Source organism: Leopardus geoffroyi, chromosome B4 (assembly GCF_018350155.1).
Source record: "Leopardus geoffroyi isolate Oge1 chromosome B4, O.geoffroyi_Oge1_pat1.0, whole genome shotgun sequence".
NCBI classification, from domain to species: Eukaryota; Metazoa; Chordata; class Mammalia; order Carnivora; family Felidae; genus Leopardus; species Leopardus geoffroyi.
Genome location: NC_059341.1, coordinates 137,661,049 through 137,680,505, shown reverse-complemented (window position 1 = coordinate 137,680,505; position 19,457 = coordinate 137,661,049). Strand labels below are relative to the sequence as shown.

At 63.4% G+C, this 19,457-nt stretch overlaps 1 protein-coding gene across 1 annotated transcript in view; it reads left to right on the top strand.

Annotated features, from left to right (window-relative positions):
* Positions 1 to 862: 862 nt before the first annotated feature.
* Positions 863 to 19,457, top strand: part of SHISAL1 (shisa like 1) — a 135,183-nt gene continuing 116,588 nt past the window's right edge. The window contains exon 1 of the mRNA XM_045463478.1: positions 863 to 1,141. The gene's annotated coding sequence lies outside the window, so the exon portion shown is untranslated. The remainder of the gene's footprint in view (positions 1,142 to 19,457) is intronic.

Below are 19,457 nucleotides of genomic sequence, written 5' to 3'. Positions count from 1 at the left end.
GGGACAGCGGTGGGGACAGCGTGAGCAGGGCTGAGGCTGGGAAAGGGGATGTGCCAGGGGATGGCCGTCTGATCAGGAGGCAGGACGGGGGAGCGAGAAATGCCTGAGCCGTCACCCAACCCCCCGGAAGCTGCTGTCACCTTCGAGCAGGGTCCCTGGGTCGGCCCCTCACCCTTCCAGACCTCAGGCCCCACACCCATCAAATAAGTGTTCCCAGCGACCTTGCGGGGCAGTTAGGAGACTGATACTGGCTACCAGAAGATGGGCATTTGTTCCCTTACTTACTATTTACTGAACACCCACTATGTGCATCCACCCTGGAATAGCACACTGGGGGTTCTGACGGTGAACCGGGCAGCCGGGGTCCCTGTCCTCCTCGATCTCAGTCCAGTTGGGGAGAAAACACAGTGGGCAGCTGTGGCTCCTCATCCTCCCGTCCCAGCCCTGCTCTGCACGGGGGTGCCCGCTGCACTCTTTCCATCTTCCAGACGGGGAAACTGAGGCAGCCTGGAGAGGGGAAGCACCTTGCCCAAGCCGAATCCCATTCTGGCCGCTGAGTCAGGGGCCGTCCTCGCCGGAGGGTCCCGGAGGACCCCCCCCCCCCCCGCCGCCCCGGTCCAGCCCCGCCCTTCTCAGACCAGAACACTGAGCTCCACATCCTTTGAGCACCTCCGTCTCTCTTCCAGAACATTCCCAGTAAGCGACAAGTCAGCCCAGGAATGGGCTCGTTTGAGCCGCTGGAAATCTCAGCTGGGATCCTGGCGTCTGGGGAAGGGCCGGGCTCTAAAAATAAACCACTCGCCTCAGCCTGGGAGAGCAGCCGGCGGGAGCCTGGTAAGCAAAAGCTGTCGCCTGACGCTCCTGGCAGATGACGGCGGGCCCGGCCCGGCCAGAGCGCCCCCCTTCTCGGGCAGCTGGCCCCTGGGATGGGCCGGTGGCAGGTGGCAGCCAGGAATATTTGACCCCTGGCTCCTCCCGGAGGCACTGCTACGCCCACGGGCACATATACACGTATGCCCCGACCCGGGACGCGCCCCACACAGCCTGGCCGGGGCTGCTCCCGAGGAAGGGGCTGGTGGCGGGCGCCCCGGACGCCCAGGGTTACCCTCTGCGGGCTGGACAGCAGCGAGGCTCGGCACAGGTAAGGGGACGTTTCATTCCCCGGAGGACGTGAGGCTGGGGTGGGGGAGTTCTGGCGTGGGGGTGGGGGCTCCTGTGCCCCCGACGTCAGGGAGCCCCGACATGGGGGAGGAGGGTGACGCCACCTCTCCTCCCTCTGCACGCCCCCCGCCCCCCCAGCCTGGTGGAGAACGGCCTGCCCTTTCCAGCTCTGAATGCTCTCAGCCGTTGCCAGAATGTCAGAGTCCTGTTGGCTCAATTAGAAGCCGCTGCAGGTTAATGGGGTTGCAGGCGCCTGATCGAAAAGTTCTGGCGGCGGGTTCGGGGGAGACGGGCCTCCCATTCTGCTCCAGCAGTGGGTGGGGACGTGCACAGGGGGCAGAGGGCACCCTGGCGGCCGGCCTCCTCGAGAGCCCTGTGTGGGGAAGATTCTCTAGAAAGACCGGGAGAAATCCCAGGGACCTACAGCTCCCAGGACGGGCCTCGAGATCCCTGGTTCTGGGTTGTACTTCGAGGTTTACAGGGAGGACGCCGTCTGGGCAAGGGCTGCTTTGGGCGAGGAGTCAGGCCGGAGGGAGCCAAGTCGGGAGGGGGTCCGTTCCTGGCGCTCTGCGCCTCTGTCCCCTGGGGCTCGGAGGGGCTGTCACAGCTGACTTTCTGCCCAAATGGATTTCTGTGCCTGATGCCCTGGCAGGATAGTCAGTGACAGACCAGGTGATCGGTGCTAGCCGACCTCCCACGCCCAGGAGGGGCAAGGCAGGGAGACGGGCTTGGCCAGGGGGCCTGCTGTCTGTCTTCACCCGTTCGTCGGAGGAGGGCAGGTGCTGGGGGAGATCGGGGGACAGGCCAGACCCGCCTTTCCTGGGCACGGGGCAGAGTGTCACTTGGGGATGGGGGCGAATCAGGACGAGTCTCCATGGCCTGAGAGCGAGCTGGCCTCTGCCACGGTCAAGTCACGTGGCCGCGCTGGTTCAGCCGGAGCCCCGGGGCTGTCCCAGCGTCGGGGCTGTCCCAGCGTCGAGTCTGCGCCTCCCGGGAGCCGGTGTCCTTCGACCTTCTCCCACGTATCCCCCAGAACTCAGGGGCCCCTGCCCTCGGACCTGCCCGGGAAACCCAGCCCACGTACCCCAGCTCCCGCACGACCTCCAATCCCAGTGGCCTGCGACGCTGGGACACGAAACCCAGTGCCGGCTTCCCCTGAGGCCAGCACTGCCCGCTCTGCACTAGGCCACGTGCCTCGAGGGCCAGCCCCTTCCAGCTCGGGCCCCGGCACACGGCAGACTGACGTGCGCACCCGCACGCATGCGAGAGCGCGGCTGCTCGGGCCCTGACCCGACCAGGATGTGGTCACAAGCTCCACGGAAGCGGCCCCTCTCACCCCTTCCAGCGCCTGGCGATGCCCCCGCCTCACACGGTCCTGGCCGGCTCGGCGGGCTGACGGATTTGGGTCCGGGGCACTCGGGGTCACCTCCTTCCCGCGGGGCGAGCGGAGCGCAGCAAAGGGAGAGTCCCCAAGTCTCGTGAGACATTAAGGCGCCGGTCTCGGGAACGTCGTCTTTGTTCTCCGATCTGGTTCATCGGGTTCCTGTCTCATGTTGCGCGTGAACACCGAGCCTTCGCCTCCAGTGCCTCTGAAGCGAGTCTGTCCCCGGGAGCCGCCTCTGACCCAGCACAGCCTGTGCGGCCACCCAGGAAGCCTGGGGAGGGGGGCCCGGGGGGGGGGTGGGGGCTGTCCCCAGACCCACTGACTCGGTCACGGGGAGCCTCGTAGCAAAGGCCTAAACACCCAGCCGCGTTCCTGCCTTTGCCGCCGCGACCCCGCTGGCCAGCGACCAAACGCTAGGCTGGGGCCGGCTGCGTGACACCTTCTCACGCCTCTGACCGCTCGGGTCTACCGCGAAGAATGCACGGCTCTGGAAAGAGACCGCTCCGCAAAATGACACAGCTGTGCGTCCTCTGACGGTGTCGTGATGCGCGTCTGCCGTCGAGGCCGTCCTGGAAACGCACGGTGCCCGCCGGCCACGGACAAGGCCCCCTCTGCCTTCGGCACCAGAGCCCTGCCCCCGACCTTGCCCCTCTGGCTGCCCTCTGTCACGCTCCCCACGCTGCAGGTGCCCCGCTGGGGTCGGCGTTCTTCCGTCTCATCCAGGTTCAGGTGGCCCCTTGGGCGGAAGGGGGGGCGTCTCTCCCCCTGCTCCTGACGCGTGGGAGCCACATCTCTGCTGTGTCGGTCAGCTTCTGCTGCAACCGTGCTCTGTAACAAACGAGTCCCCCCTCTCGGGGGCTTACAGCCACCACACGTACTTTTCTCGCTCTTGGGTGTGGATTTTGGCTGACGGTGGTGGGGTCTGGCCGGGCCGAGCTGGGTTCAGCCGCACTTGACTCGTGGCTGTAATGCGATCGGGCAGGGAAGGAGGGGGCCAAGCCGCGTCAGCCACGCCTCAGCTCGCGTCGCTCGGGTATCACCCGTCCGCCCGACCCCAAGCGGACGGGGGAGGGTATAGATCCCACCCTATACTCTTCTGGGGACACTGCAAGTTCAGGAGATGAGGGGGCCTCGTCTTCCACATGCGCGTACCTGACTCTCCCTGGACCACACGGCCCTGATGTTGCAAATATCACCGGGACGAGGTCAAGTTGGGGGTCTAGAGGGGGAGTCGGCGCCCAGGTCACGGCGTTGCCCCCAGCCTGAGGGGTCCAGGGAGGGGAATGAGCGGAGACCGGGGAGCACGGAGGCGTCCTTGAGGGGACGTCTTCACGGGGGCGGTGGCCCCATAAAAGGATTCCAGCAGGCAGGGGACGGGGTGGAGGGCACCCTGCAGGCAGGAAAGCAGGGGCCATAGCTGGTCCCGCTGCTCACCTGCTGAGCATACGGCCCGCTGCCCCCTGGGGTCCTGCAGAGAATGCTGCCCGGGCCCCTCCAAGGCCCCTTCTCTGCTCCTGAGTTCCTCCCCGAGAACTCTGTCGAGCTCCTCTGACCTGCTCTGAATTAAGTAGTAACCAGGAGTCCCTGATCTCATGATGTGCATTATAATTGTGCTGTTATTTCTTGATCATTCCTGGTGGCTGAGCCTGGGGACAGCGGGCTCGGGAGAGAGTCTGCAGAATCACCCATCCGGCGGTGACGGGCAGAGGAGGCTGGAGGGTTAAAGGTCACTCACAAATACTCCGGTTCTCATTAATCCACACAATAAAGAGCAGCACAGCCCAAATGCCCTTAAGCCAGGAAGGTGTTTAAATACCAGCCGTTCAGAACACCGAAGGGGAAAGGGACGGTTTTTTCAAGTTAAATACTCTCTAAATCTCCCCGGATTTCAAGAAACGCCCTGGGCAGAGAGGTCACTTACGGAAATAAATCCTATCTCAGAGACACGTGTTCAAGGGGGCTCTCCCGTGCCGGTACATGCCCCTGCCAGGCGGGGTGGGGCAGGAGACAGAAAGGCCTGGATTAAGGAGCGTCCCTAGCATTGTGGCCGTGTGCACCTCCCCCAGCTTTGAGCCTCTGTTTATCCATCTGTGAAATGGGCCAATCCTCTAGGAGGGCTGGGAGAAGGCAGGTTGGGAGTGCATGGGGCCTGGGGGAGGAGGGAGCAAGGAGGGACCCAAGGGCACGGGAGGGAGGAAGGGGGAGGCCGAGGGCGGAGAGAGGTCCAGCTGCTGTCCCTGACTGGGGCCCTGAGAGGCCCCAGCATGCGCCAGCCTCAAGGCTGAGCGTCAGAGACTCTCAGCCCCACAGAACCCGCCCTGCCTCACTGTCCTTCCCGGGGCGGAGGGGGGGAGCTTCACCATCGTCTCCGGCCCAAACGGGAAAGAACTGAGTCTGTGTTCCTAAAAACTGAGTGTTTGAACCCGTAAGAAATAACACGAAGGCCAGCCTGGGAAGAAACGTTAATTAGCTACCAGCTTGTCCTGGGTGAGAACGAATTTCCGTTTTATTGTCCTTATCCTCCTTGGTCAGGGGCCATCGTTGAGGGCCTATGGTGTGCCCCAGGCGTGGACTGGGGCCTCTGGAGCCAGACAGCCTGGGTTCAAACCCCAGTCCTGCTGCTTACCAGCCACGAGACCTCGGTGAGCCCCAGTTTCCCACCCTGGGAATGGGGGTCTCGCGGAGGCGCGGTGAGGGGGGCAGGCGTTAATTTGTGCCGAGCACTGAGCACAGAGCCAGGCACAAGTGGGTTCTCCAGAACACCACTGGCTGCTGTGGTAAAGACATTTCTCCTGGGGGACGTCCTCCAATCTTGGGTCACCTGGATGGGGGGGTGTGGATGGCCACCGGGAGGGGGGACCACGGCCTTGGGGCTTTGAGCAGTTTCGGTGGCTTTTCAAACAAAAGGTTTTCTGGAGCTGCTCTGATTGGAGGAGATGCGAGGGCCCCCCCACCCAGAGTGGAGCCCCCACCCCTGGAGCTCACCTGGGGGTACAGTTAGGCCACCCCCCACGGACAGCATCTTCCCCTAGAAACCCCCTGGGCCTGGGGGCAGTCAGAGCCCCCCTCCTAATCCCAAATCCCGGTCACACAGCTAAGGAGAGCCCAGCGGCCTCTGGGCCTGCCTTCCTCAGCCTTCTTCCTTTCCATGGAACATTCCCGGCGGCCTGCCCTGGGCGGCTTCCACCTGGCAAGAGACTGAGAGAAGAGGTGGGCTCGAGAAGGTGCCAGCCTGGTGGGGGCCACACCCGGGTCTCCCTCGGGGCCGCTCCCTCTCAGCTCCCTCCCCACAGGGGTGTGTCCCCGCCGTTCTCCCCTCCCTTATCTGTCTGTCCCTTTTCTCTCTAGACCCTGAGTCTCCCTCCCCCCGTCCCCCCTCCCTCTCTCGGCCTTGAAATAAGACCGAAGTGTCCTCTAAGGCAATTGAAACGTATCAAATGTTTTCAGTTCTTAATTTAAAAAGCAGACGAGTGGGGTATTTTCTCTTTCTGTCTCAAAAAAGTGCAACCAAAGGACCAAATGAGTTAAGGGATTCTTTTCTCCCGCTGCCCTCTCTGCGGGGCGCTGGGGCCTCTCCGCCCTTCACGCTAATCCCACCGACCTGGCAGCAGGAAGGCCTTCACGCCAAGAACGTGCACGTCTGGGTCTCCCTCCGAGGCCTTGGCTGGGTCCAGCAGCAACGGTCCACCTCGACCCCGCTGGGCTCCCCCGGGACCCTGTGCCTGCCCCCTGCGCCGCCCCCCCCCACCGCCCGCACCCCCAGATGCTAATGCAGACGCTGGCTGATGGTCAGCACGGCTCTCTGCCCCTTCCCTCCGCAGTCCTGCACTGGGGCACTCCGTCACTCGACAGGCACGACCGTGGGCTCCAAGGGGCCGGGGGACATGTCCAGAGGCACCTGCCGTGTGTCACAAAGCCGGAGCTCGAGCCTCTGCACAGAGAAGCATTAGAAGCAGGGTGAGCGTCGAGGGTCTGGACACTGGGTGTGGTGACCCCACTGTTCCGGCCCTACTGGGCGCTTTGTCCCAGGTCGGGGCCGATCTGGGGGAGCGAGGGCCCGGCCGAGTCACTGAGCTGGTAGAGGTGGCCACGCGTGTGCTCTGCAGGCCGGGGACGGAGCTTGCTCGCACGGGGACTTGCCCACGCACGTTCGCCCAGTCAGCCGTGTGGCCTGGAGCGGGGTGGGCCTGAGCTGTGTGCCGCAGGGGCAGACGGGACTCTCGGGGGGCTTGGGGGATGGGAGGGGGCCTTGGGGCCTCGGACACAGGCAGAGCTGAGCGGGCCCCGTCCTGGGCCACCGTGGGCCTGGTCACCATGTCCTTACCTAACACAGCGGTGACACCGTCCCTGGCACAGAGGTGGCCGGCCCTGCCCGTCTCCCGAGGGTGCCAGCTGGCCCCGAGCACACACAGCTCCCCGGGCCCCTGAGTCCCCAGGCTCCCTCCCGCCCTGAGGTCTTCGCACATGCTGAGCCCTCTTCCCTCCCGTCCCCGCCCGCCCGTCACTTTGTGCCACTTCAGCATCTTTGTCCTCCTTGGCGCTCCACCGCCCCTCTGCTCCCAGCCTCAGCGCCCACGCCCTGCGCTCATCTGGCCTCATGCCTCCCCTCTTGCTGTGCCCAGGGCCCCTGTTCTTCCCGGCAAGTTAACTTCTCCTGATTCAAACATCACCTCCTCCGTGAAGCCATCCTGACCCCCCCCCCCCCCCCACCGACACCCACTGGACCCGCGCAGACTTCCAGGAGGGAAGGCACGGGGACGGTGGCTCCACAGCGGACGTGCGGCCTTTCCCACCATGAGAGGGGACCCCTCGAGGGCAGGGACAGGGGCGGCCTGAGCCCGCCGCGGAGGAGCCCTTCCCAAACAGGGACCGTTGCCACCACGACGCAGCAAGGCCCCGGGGATGCGCGGGAGCTTCCGGCACTTTCTCCCGGCCACAGGGAACCTTGTCTTCCTCCGGGCCACTGCTCCGTCTCTCGCATCCCCAGGGAGCATCCGGAGGGGCCGCCAGGTCCTAGATGAGACGCAGAGCTGAGAAAACAAGCTGAGGGGGCGGGGCGGGGGAGGGGGAGGGAAAGAACGTGTTCACTGGGTCGGGATGGCGGGCAGAGTGGAGCAGAGGCCATGACACAGGCTGTGACACAGCGCGACGCAGGCTGGCGCTGGTGACAAGATATGCTTGGTGCCGGGGTCCCATAGCTCAGGGGGCTCTCCAGGAGGTACTGACCCAGGGGTTGGGAGGATGTGCTGGGAACGCGGGCAGGCCCAGGCAGTAAGAGAGGGTCCGGGGCTGCGAGCAGGACGGAGGGAGGGAGGGAAGTGTGAGCAGGGTGGGGGCGGACCGGGTTTGGGGTGCGGTTGGCTTCCCTGCAGAGACTGGGCCTCACGGGGCCACGAGACCCTTCTGGGTGACGTCACGTCGTCGTTACGAACCAGGGGTTCTCCCGCCCGGGGGCATCCCAGCCTGCACCGCACCCCGAGACGTCACTCTCGGGGTTCCTGTCCACGCCCTCTAATCTGGGCCAACTGAGCGCAACAGTGAAGTCTCCCCGCTTCCTGGAAGCATCACAGAGATGAGAAATCCCGTTCTCTGCCGGCCTTCTCGGGCGGGCGGGTCTCAGAGCCCGGCTGCCCCCCAAGTGCAAGTCCCGAGCCGTGCGATCTCTCCGAGCTCAGTCACGGGCAGCACGAGCCGCTCCTCACCGCCCGCCCATTAGCCCCCTCGGAGGCCCGCGGACAAAGTGGGTCCTTCACGATGAAAGACCGGGAGACGGTGAAGGTTGCTTGTGCCTCCCCGTTGACGCTCTTGAGAAAAGCGAGTCATCTGGCCCTGCTTCAGAGGAGCCCCTCGGCCCGTCTCAGGCTCTCGCCCCGCCGGGACGCGTCGCCCCGAATCAAGGCGCAAGGTGGGCAGAACCGATGGGATGGAGGGGTCAGCCGGGAAAATGCCAGCTCAGTCATCAGCTCGCGGCCCCAGCGCTGCAGGACGCGGCGGGGAGAGCTGGGGCTTTTCTGCAGCCTGAAGCCAGCTTCCGTCCCCACACCGGCACCTGGGGGCTGTGTGACCTGGGGCGACTGACGCCAGCTTTCTGAGCTCCGGGTGGCCTCCTCTGTAGAGCAAAGGCCAGCAGGCACCTGGGGCGAAGGGGACAGACGGCAGAGCGAAAGGAGAAGGCTCCAGAAGGGCCTGGAGCCCATGGAGGCTAGAGCACGGCGACGGCTGTCAGGTAACAGGCGCCACGTCTACGAAGCGGGGGTGGGCCGGCCTGGCCGGGGTCCCGGTGCAACCCTTGCTCACCGCACCAGCTGGGGCGGGTCCCTCGACCCCCTCTGAAAAACAGGCCTGAGAATGCTGCTCGGGGCTGTTGTGTGGGTCCTAGCAGGTGACGTAGAGGAAGGAAACCGCTCTGCAAACAGACCAGTGTCGTGCAAATAGCACACGGGTGGCTGCCAGGAGCCGTAACGGCAATGGTACGCGTGGCACAGGCTGGCGCTGGTGACAAGATATGCTTGGTGCCGGGGTCCCATAGCTCAGGGGGCTCTCCAGGAGGTACTGGCCCAGGGGTTGGGAGGATGTGCTGGGAACGCGGACCATGAGGCTGTGTGGCCTCGTGTGAGTTGCTTAACCTCTCTGTGCCCCAGGGGGTGCCTCTCTGCAGCACAGTAAAGGGACGGCATTTGAGTTAACAGCTGCGCAGAGCCTCTCCCTTCACAAGTGCCCGCTAAACGTGCGTTATCGGCCGTCGTCCCGGAAAGCAGCCCCTCGGCATTTCCTCCTCGGTGCCTCTGCTCTTGGCTGCCAAGTTTAGGACCCCAGGCCCCTCCAGTCCGTCCCCTGCACTTCGATAGGCGTCTTCTTTCTGGAAGACGCCCGTCATCACATCCCTCCCCAGCTGATCAGCTCGGCGTAAAGCCCAACCCCTTTCGGGCCCCCTCCTGCCCCTGCAGCCCCCACTCTGCTACCGTCTGCTCCCCTCCCCCCCCCCCCGCGAGACAAAACCTGGGCACCGGGCCTTTGCACGTGCTGTGCTCCCCAGACCAGCATCCCCGCCCCCACCCCCCCGGAAGACCCCATCCCCCGCCCACTTCACGTTGGCCGTCTCCTCAGTCAACAGTAGACCCATCTGTAGCCGAGGGAACAAGCTCATAGGGGACGCTGGCACCAGACCCTAGAACTGGCGATACCAGGAGAGGGGCCGGGAGCCCAGCCGGCCTGGCTTCCAAGCCCCAAAACTCAGTTGGTGGTGGAGACAAAGCGCTGGGGCTGATGTGGTCCGGGCCGAGGTCCCGTGGGGTCCTTGGTGGCATGGCATCTGTGCGAGGAATCGGTGTGGGCTGGCCGAACCGCCAGCTAGGATTCCTCTGAGGACCTGTTGTGGCAGGATCGGTCACCGGGGCTCCCGTAGCGGTCAGGTCTGCGGGTCTATCGTGGCGCCCACCGCCTCCGCGAGCTTCAGTCGCGTAAAGACTGCAGTCTGGCCCCCAACTTCCGTGCGCCATCAGACCCCCCTCTGCTTCTGCCCGGGCTGTTCCCCTGACTTGGAAACCCCGCCCCCCCACCTTGGCTTCTGTGAACACGGGGCCCCTTCCCCGAGTCGCGACACGGCGGTAGGAACTGACTCTCCCCGTGGGCCCCCAGCACTGTGTTCGGTTTCCAGGTCACCGCTTCTGCGCTCGGTCGCCGCGCTCTCGCCCCCCCACAGCCACGGGGCCCGGCCGGAGGAGGCAGATGTCCGTGGAGAACGGGGCACCTCAAGAAAGGACAGCAGTCTCACAGCATAGGTTGGAAGGCAAGGAACACCCTCGCCGAGGAAGTGACATTGAAGCCAAGACCTGCGGGAGCGAGGGCAGGTCAGGGAACAGCATCCCGGGAGAAGGAACGGCGTGGACGAGGCCCCTGGCGGTCAGGCTCGCGGCAGCTCGCCTGCCATTTCCGGGATTCTCTGACGTGCCGGGCTCGAGAGCCCTGCGACGCAGCGCTCCTGTCACCTCCTTTCCATAGTCGAGGAGACTGAGGCTCAGGGAGACAGAGTGATTTGCCAAAGGTCACGCAGCAAAGGGACAGAGGGCACCGACGTAGGCCTGGGACCACATCCTGTGCTATTTCCACCCCAAGGCACAGCCTGCTTGGCGTTCATGCGCGGGAGCTGGCAAAGCGCCGGGATCCCTGCGCTCGGAGAGGGAGAAGCCCCGTCCCTTCCAGGAGGCTGCAGGTGCCTGGCGGCCTCGCGCGGCCGCGGCGCCCGTGGGCCGGCCTAGGAGGCGAGCGTTTAGCATCCGTTATTCCCGGCTAGGCCGCAGAGCCTATGGTTGCCTCGGTGGGCACCTCAGGACTATTTCCTCAAAGAGCGGCAGGCGGCCCCAGAGGCGCCGGCGGGCTCATTCAGCCGCGCCCCGGGATGCCGTTTCTGCAGTCAGAAGGCTTCCGAGTTCCGAGTTCCCACGATTTTTCAATGCATTTATAATGTAATTGGATTTCAGACTCCCAGAGAGCCCCGGGATGGGGCCAGTCCAGGGCCGGGGAGCCTCCTTGTAGGAGGGGCTTTGGTGCGGCCCGCTGGGCAGGTGGCCGGGATCCCGGGCATTCTCAGGGGATGGTCCGGTTCCCCCCTGGGAGCCGGGGCCTCAGAGAACCGGCAGCTGGGCCTGCCGGGCTTCGAATGTCAGCTCTGCCATTTACCAGCCCTTCGACTCTGCGCGAGCCAATTTACCCCCCACCCCCGAGCCTCTGTTTTCCCATCTGTAAAATGGGCTGTCGCCAGGAGGAAATGAGCTAACCGTGCGTGCGCAGTCGTGGCAGGCAGCGAGGTCCATCAGCGCTGGCTGCGCTCGCGATGTGATTCTGAAGCACCCAAGCAACGCGCCCAGGAGCAAGCTCCGGCCGCGGCCCGTGGGCACCCTCACCCCCCACCCCTCACCTGCCCGCCCACTTCCTCCTCGGCCTCACTCCTGCTTCCTTGGGGGCCCCTCGCACATCCTTTGTCCCTTCTGGCCTCTGAGTTTTGCACGTGCTGTTCCTTCTGTTCCTTTCCATATCCCTTCCGCAGGCTCGGCCGCAGCGCCGCCTCCTGGAGGGCGCGCAGCTCTCTGCGCCACCGCGTCCCCTCCAATGACGTTAAGGCGGGCTTCTCACTCTGAAAGGAGGGTCCCTCTGCTGCTTTCTGGTACCCCCCCCCCACCCCTCCTGTCAATTAAAAAAGTTACATGCGCGCCTGGTCGTGGGTCACGCGTTTGCCAATCTTATGGAAATGTGTCCCCGAGGCGCACAAGCTGCCCGCCCAGCCCCCCGCCCAGACCCTCTCCCACGAGCCAGCGGCTGCTCTCCGCTTTTGCTTCTAGCTCCGCGGTTCTCTTTAGGACACGCTTCCACGTCTTTCTTATCGACCTCGCACAACACGCGCCGCTCCTGCTCTGAACGGGAGGCTCGGCTCGCCCACGCTCCGCTCCCCGGGCGCCCCCGCCTCCCGCTGCTGTGCTCCCCGCACCTGCCCCGTGGACTCCGCGACTGGCCAGGCTAGGCCTCCGTGGCCTCCGTGGCCGGGCCCTCGCCTCCGGGCTCAGCCCTCCGCTGCCTGAATCTGGACCTCAAGGCCGCAGCCCCAAGGTGCTTTGCGGATCAGGGCTGTCCCCTGCTTAAAACCACACAGCAGCTCCCAGGGTGGAGTCCAGACTCTGCTGTGGCCTCCAGAGCCCACGTGGGCTGGCCCTGCGGTCTCCCCACCTTCCGGGACCCCACCCCCAGACCAGCACTGCCACCTCTCTTATTTATTTTTTTTAATTTTTAATGTTTCTTTATTTTTGAGACACACACACACACACACACACACACACACACAGTGCAAGGGGGGGAGGGGCGGAGAGAGGGAGGGGGACGCAGAATCCGAAGCAGCTCCAGGCTCCGAGCTGTCAGCACAGAGCCCGACGTGGGGCTTGAACTCACGGACCATGAGATCATGACCTGAACCGAAGTCAGTGCTCAACCCACGGAGCCACGCGGGTGTCCTCCTACCGCCTCCCTTAATTCCTTAGGCCTGGTCCTACTCTGGCTGGAAGTCTGCTCCCCGCTGGCCCTTCCTGACATTCATTCCTCGCGAGCTTTAGTCCCTGCTGGCCCATCGGAGGACCTCCTGTCCCAGAGCTCAGCCCCCAGTGGCCCCGGCCGTTCTTGGCCACTCTTGGCGTCTCCCTCCTATGTTGTTGGGTTTCGCGTCTGACTCTCGCATGAGAGAAGGAACTGGTTCTCTCTCGACTGTGCCCACGACCCACCCACGTGTTTGCAGCTCTCCGGAGGCACCGGGCAGAGCGTCCCCTGTGCGCAGGAGGAGAGACGTGGCCCCCGGCTTCTCTGTTCACTGGCGCCTTCCCTCTTCGCCTGCTGCGTGGGGCTGCTCCCCCCCGTCGAGGTTGAGGGTGGCTACGATCCAGGCAGAACCCTCAACCACTGTGCCTCCTCAGGTGCCTTCACGTCTACGAGTTGGAAATTAGTCAGTAGGGCTTACGACGTAAGCGTTACGTAAATCTTAGGCCCCGAGGAGCCACGAAGCGTGATTGAATCCGCAGACGGGACGTATGATCCCAGCTCTTGAAAACACACCCCTGGGTGGAGAACCTACCTGGCGCGCAGCTCTGTGGATACTTGTCCCCGCGGCTCTGCATTGCCCGGGGCCCCATCACCCGGTCCCCACTGCCTTCTCCTGGGCCTGGGGTTTGCAAGCAGGATGTGTATATGCGGCCCGGACTCAGGGGGCTGGGGGTGGGGGGCACGCCGGCCGCCTCGCCCTCCGTCTGGAGAAGTCTCTTTTGCTTTCAAACCTTGTCCCATTGTCTTCCCGCTTCCCTGGGTGACGGGGAGAAGCCCTACCCAGGTGTGATCCCCTTTCCTCACATGCTGTTCCCCACGTGAGCCTTCAGAGTTTTCCGGTATTGTTGCCCTGCTGAATTGCACCAGGTGTGGGCTTTTTCCATCGTCAGCCCTGTGCACACTCACCGGGCACGTTCGATCTGTCCGCGTGTATCTGGCTGCGGCTCGGGGAGAAACGTTGCCCCTGTCGCTATTTCTTAAGCTGGGATTTCTCTTCCCCGTCGTCCCTGGCTCACTGTCTTGGGAGCTGCTCTCGGACGCTACTGAATCCCAAGATCAGGTGTCCGGGTTCCTGGTCCTTGGCTCACTTCTGCCTCTCGGCCGTTCCGTCCTGTGTTGTGGGGGGGTCCTTCCTCGTCTTCCAGAACACCACCTTGATCTCCAGGTGAGACTGTGTGATTGGTCAGCCTCGCTGCGAGACCGTTTTCATGCACGTCAGCAATATTCAGCATCCTAACAGTTCTCCCGCATGAGAAGGATCCAGGCAGGACCCGCCCCGGCACGCTGGCTCCGGGTTGGGGGAGGTCAGAAGTCACGGTCGCCAGCAACTCTGGCTAACAAGAGAGGAGCCCCCCCATCCCAGATGGGCCCTTTGACTCCTGCCCCCTGACCGGTGACACCCTTTGAACTCATCACGTCCGGCTGCCCCTCACGCTCCCCCTCACCCCTGGCTGAGGTTGACTCCAATCGCTCCAGCCCGATGCTGTCCAGCCCGCAGGGGGCCAACCAGCGGCCCCTTCCTCCCTCGCCGGCACAGCCTGGCCGTGGTCATCCTTGCTAGACGCACGCTTTCTGCTTTTAGACACCTCGGTGTGGGGGTGGGCAGGGTCCCGAGCCCCGTGTGCCATCTTGGGCAGGAAGATGCCCAGACAGGTTGCCTTAGCTATTTTCCCCAGCAAATCAAATTACAATATTTTGGGGTTTTTTTTCCCCCTAGAGTAAATATTAAGGCGTTGCTTTTCCCCCCCAGCTTAACCAGTGAGATCCAGTCACCTGTCAGGCATGTGTGATTCACCCACTCCGGGGCAGCTCCAGGAGAGCTGGGGTGGGGGTGGGGGGGTGGGGGAGGGGCGACTCGGCGTATTTGTTTTTGTCCAGGGCAGTGGCCAGGAATTCACTCGTCAGCCATGTGATCGTGCCTTTTCTCTGCCTGGTAACCCTCGGCTGGCTGTGAGGCTTTGGCTCCCTGGCTGGTTTGCTCTCTGGGCTCCAGAGCGGGATTTGGGGGGCCTCCCGCTGCCCCTCCAACAGCACGGTGACATGTGGTGGTGCCCGGAACCCCGGGTCCCGAGGCCCAGCTGCACAGCACCGGGTGTGTCTGTGGCACAGAACGGTGACGTCCTCGGGCCAGCCTCTTCTGCTTCTGGGCACCTGCAGTGCCTGGGCCTCAGAGAAAGTCTTAGGGCGGAGAAGAGAAATATATGTTCTCATGGTTTAGAAAGTCTGCAGGGGGGAGGGGGGCAGGCGGGTGGCACGTGGGTGGCTTGGTCAGTTGAGCATATCTGACTTGAGCTCGGGTCATGGTCTCACGGCTCACGAGTTCGAGCCCCGCGTTGGGCTCAATGCTCAGCCGGGAGCCTGCTTCAGATCCTCTGTTCCCCGCACCCCTGCCTCTCCCCTGCTTATGCTCTCTCTCTCTCAAAAAATAAATAGCAATAAAAACAGTCCGCAGGGGGGCAACCGGGTCCTCATGGAAAGTCACTTACCCAGAGGCATGGGGGCAGGGCAGGAAAGGCTGCCCAGGGCCCCGGGCAAGTGCCTTGAGTTCCTTCACATCCCCTCCCCAGGTTAGCTGGGATGGCCCAACCTTGCGGATGGGGAAACTGAGGCCTAGAGGTGGCAGGCAGGTGGCAGAACTGCCGTGGGGCCAGGCCTACGGGTCAGTCAGCCTTTGACTCTGTCAGTGGACTGTTTCCATGTGCCTGAGACCCCCCCAGACCAGAAAGGGGTCCCCGCCCGGAGCCATCTGGGGAGGGTACCCACAGCCGGCAGGTGGGGGGCGGGTGGGGGGTTTGGCAAACAGCTGGAGTCACCGGAGTCCTTCCTGTAGGTGGAGGAGGGGAAGGGCCAGGTGCGGGCTGGGGCTTGGTCCCCAGGACCCAGAGCGACATGCTCGCATTTGCATTTAAAACTGATCCAGAGGGCGGAGGGCACAGGAACTGAAGGCTACTCCGTGACTGTCATCTGCAGGGGTGGGGCGGGCGGGGCAGGTGTCCACCAGTGCCCCAGACTCCAGCATGGCCCGGCCGGGACACGTGCCTCCCACTTCCTCTGCCTTTTTCTTCCTTCCAGCACCCAGCCCTACCCACCCTGCTTCCCAGGGAAACAGTCAGGATGGGGAGGGGGGGGATGGGAAGGATCACCAAACTCCGGTTTCAAACTGACTTCCCACACGCTGTGTGACCTTCAGGAAGTCACCTGACCTCTCTGAGCCCGGGCTCTTGCTCGGCGGAAGGCGCAAACCGTGTTCCTGCCACCAGGAGCTGCGGCGAGGGCCCCACGAGTGATAAATGCCAAGCGATCGTGTGAAGGGAGGGAGGGAGGCAGGCAGGCCGGGGGGGGGGGGGGGGTTGGGGGGGGTTGGGGGAGGGGGAGGCTCATCAGAAAGGCATTGGTATTCATTCATTCCTCCATCCATATGGATGTCCCGCCCCAGGGAGAGTGGCACCCGGCCACCCCCTTCTGGCCTCTCCCACGGGCCTCGGGCTGTGACTTCAGGCCATCAGCCCTCGGCTGTGATCAGTTGATGTGATTAACGTACATGCACTCGGCCCCGCACCGCGGAGGGGAATGTGGCTCGAGAGTAATTATAATCAAGTTTGAGGAAAGCTGACGGTATTAATGAAAATCATTACACTCCTGGCAGCTAATCCGGGCAAAGGGAGGGATTGACTATGTTTGAATTCCATTTTTTTTTTTTTTTTTTTTTCTGCTGTTCTGCTTCCGATCAAGAATTCTTGCAGATGACTTGGGGCTTTCCTCCTCGTATCTGCCCTTCTTGGAAAGGCAGGCCGGGCCCTCTGATAAACAGCATCCTGCTGACGGCGGGGGGGGGGGGGGTTTGGGGGTGCCTGGCCTCCTCCCAGGTGCCGGACACAGCTTCCCGAGACCCCGACCTGCCCAGCTCCCTCTCTGCGGCTGAAACTGTTCTGTGGCTCCCCATCTTCCACAGACTGGACTCCAGACCCCTGGGAGGGTCTGTGTGATCCGCTCCCACCCCACGCCACCCCCCTGTCGCCTCTGCAGGCCCTCCCTGGATGCAGTCCTGTGCCCTGACCTCAGGGCTCGACACGCCCAGAGGTCCCCTCCGTGCCTTTGTCCGCCAAGGTCCCCAGATCAGCTCCTGGAGATCGACTCACCTCCTGCCTCGGTTTCCATGGGAAGCACTCTCCCAGTCCCCCTGCCACCCCCAGGGCCGTCAGTCTCCTCCTCTGTGCTCCTTTGGCCGATCTCTTACACTCATGTGTATTTGTATGTCTGGACCCCCCATCCCGGCCACCGGTCCCCAAGAAAGTGCCTGGTTCACCAACCCCTGCGGCCGACACGTGGCCTGGGCTCAAGGCTGCAGGCATCTCAGCTTTGCCCGTCCCTCCCTCTCCCGCCCTCCCATCCGGGACCACCCCAAGGGCATCTCGGGCACAGCCCGCCGGCCAATGTCACGTGCCTCGCCGTCTACCCAGGCGGGATGTTCTTAGGAGGACGGACAGCTCTACCTTCTAGAAAGTTCCTCCTCAGATGGCCTCCCTCCTGTGGAGCTTCCCCATCTCCGTCCTCCAGCACAGGTGGGGCTGTGACTTTGCGTGGCGGCCGTTCGACGGGCACCCAGCGTGCAGGGAAAGGACAGCTGTGAGGTTCCGCACAGGCAGAGGTTGGCACCAAGCTCCTTCCCAGCCTGGCTTCCCCGGCTCCCTGGCAGAAATGCTCCCCCCGGGGAAACGGGCCCGCGTCCCACCTCTGCCACTCCCTGGCTGCGTGAGCTCCAGAAGGTTTCCGAAGCTCTCTAAGCGTGGGAGGGTGGGAGCACCGTCGAGCGGGGGCTGTTGGCCTCCCCCCGCGGGTAGTATGGGGACCCAGCTCTGTATACAGCGGGCGCCTTTCTAGGCAGGGAGATTTCGCCATATGTGTTTTAGCCATTCTATCGCTGTGTAACCGGCGGCCACACATTTGGTGGTTGAAAGAGTGACACCTTGGGGCGCCCGGGGGGGCTCCGTCGGTTGAGCGTCCGACTTCAGCTCAGGTCACGATCTCGCGGTCCGTGAGTTCGAGCCCCGCGTCGGGCTCTGTGCCGACGGCTCGGAGCCTGGAGCCTGCTTCGGGTTCTGTGTCCCCCTCTCTCTCTGCCCCTCCCCTGCTTGTGCCCCGTCTCTCTCTGTCTTTCAAAAAAAAAAAAAAAAAGAAAGAAAGAGTAACATCTATTCTCCAACAGGACTGGGGGTCAGAGGTCTGGCTCATCTCACTGTGCTAAAACCAAGGTGCGGGCAGGGCCGTGTTCCTTTCTGGAAGTCCGAGGGGAGGCCCTGTTGCCCTTCTGACCTCTCCTTCTCCTGCCGGCCCTCACCCGGCCAGGAAAGGCTCTCTGCCTTGAAGGACTCTTCGAATTAAATTGAGTCCGCTTGGGCAACCCAGGATAATCCCCCCCATTTCAAGGTTCGTGCTTTTAACGACATCTGCCAAGTCCCTTTGCCAGGTGGGGTGACCCCTTTACAGGGCGTGGGGATTCGGGCGTGGACACTGCTGGGGGCTGTTACCTGGCGCCCGTAAAGAGGCAGGACCAAGTCTCTGAGCCCCAGGCCTCATGTTCCAGTGAGGGGAACAGAACACAGTCATCAACTGAAACCTAAATGAGACACGTGGCAAGGGCCACGGAGAGGAGGAATGGGAAAGTCACCCTGGGAGGGCAGGGGCCCCTCGTCTCGGGGAGCTCTTGGACCCCGGGTGGTGGCCTCAGCTCTGGCAGGAGCCGTCCCTCCTGGTGTCGGGGGGGAAGCTGAGAGAAACGTGCAGGTGGAGGAGGGGGCGGGAGGAGGGGCGGCCACCCGAGCCCAGGGTCTCCTTTCTGGTAAATAAGTGTGGGGCCAGCCGGGCTGTGTCCAGGGAGGGCCAGGAGGGTGTCGGGTTGCCTCCGGGTCTGCTGAGGCTCAGACCACGGAGCTCCCAGCCCCGAGCCAGCACCATCTCTGTGTATACGTCCGAGGACAGAAAACAGGGCAGCCGGCTCTCCGGAAGGGACCTCAGGCTGCCGCCCAGGAAAGGGTCCCCTCCCCTCCCCACCATAACCCGAACCTCGAACCTCGACACCTACATGAACGGGCCAGGGATGTGATGCTATTTGCACGAACCCGCTCTTCTCAAAGTTGCCGGGTGCTCTCAGAATCTGGAGCTGTCTTAGGGATCAGAATGGCGCCAGGCCTGGGGCCAGTGTGCTTTGTGAAAGGGACAATTCCGTGCAGGAACTACAGGACTCTGGGGCTGCTCCTGGTGGGCGGAATGATCAGGTGTCGGGGAGCAGGACACCTGCCCCGGGGGAGCCCCCGCACCACCAGTGTCTCATCTCAGACGGCCGTGTCCAGACATTAGGGCCTCTGGCTCCGCAGCAGGACAGGGGAAGATACAAACCCCAGCTATGCCTTGAAAACCAGGGACCTGTAAAAACAATTTTAAAAAGCGGGGGGTGCCTGGGTGGCTCGATCAGTTAAGCATCCGACTTTGGCTCAGGTCATGATCTCGTGGTTCGTGGGTTTGAACCCCACGGCGGGCTCTGTGCCGACAGCTCGGAGCCTGGAGCCTGTTTCGGATTCTGCGTCTCCCTCTCTCTCTGCCCCTCCCCCACTCATGCTCTGTCTCTCGAAAATGAATAAACATTAAAAAAAAAAAAGAAAAAGACAACCAGGGACCTGGGAGGACTCACCTCTCTGGGCTCAGGTTCACCCCGATTATGGGAATAAGATGTGCCTCCCTAGATGGTTTAAGCAGCATTTAGTAAGCACCTACTGTGGACCAGGCCTTGCGTGGGGAGATGTCAATGCCCCAGACAGGCAGGTGCCCGTGGGCA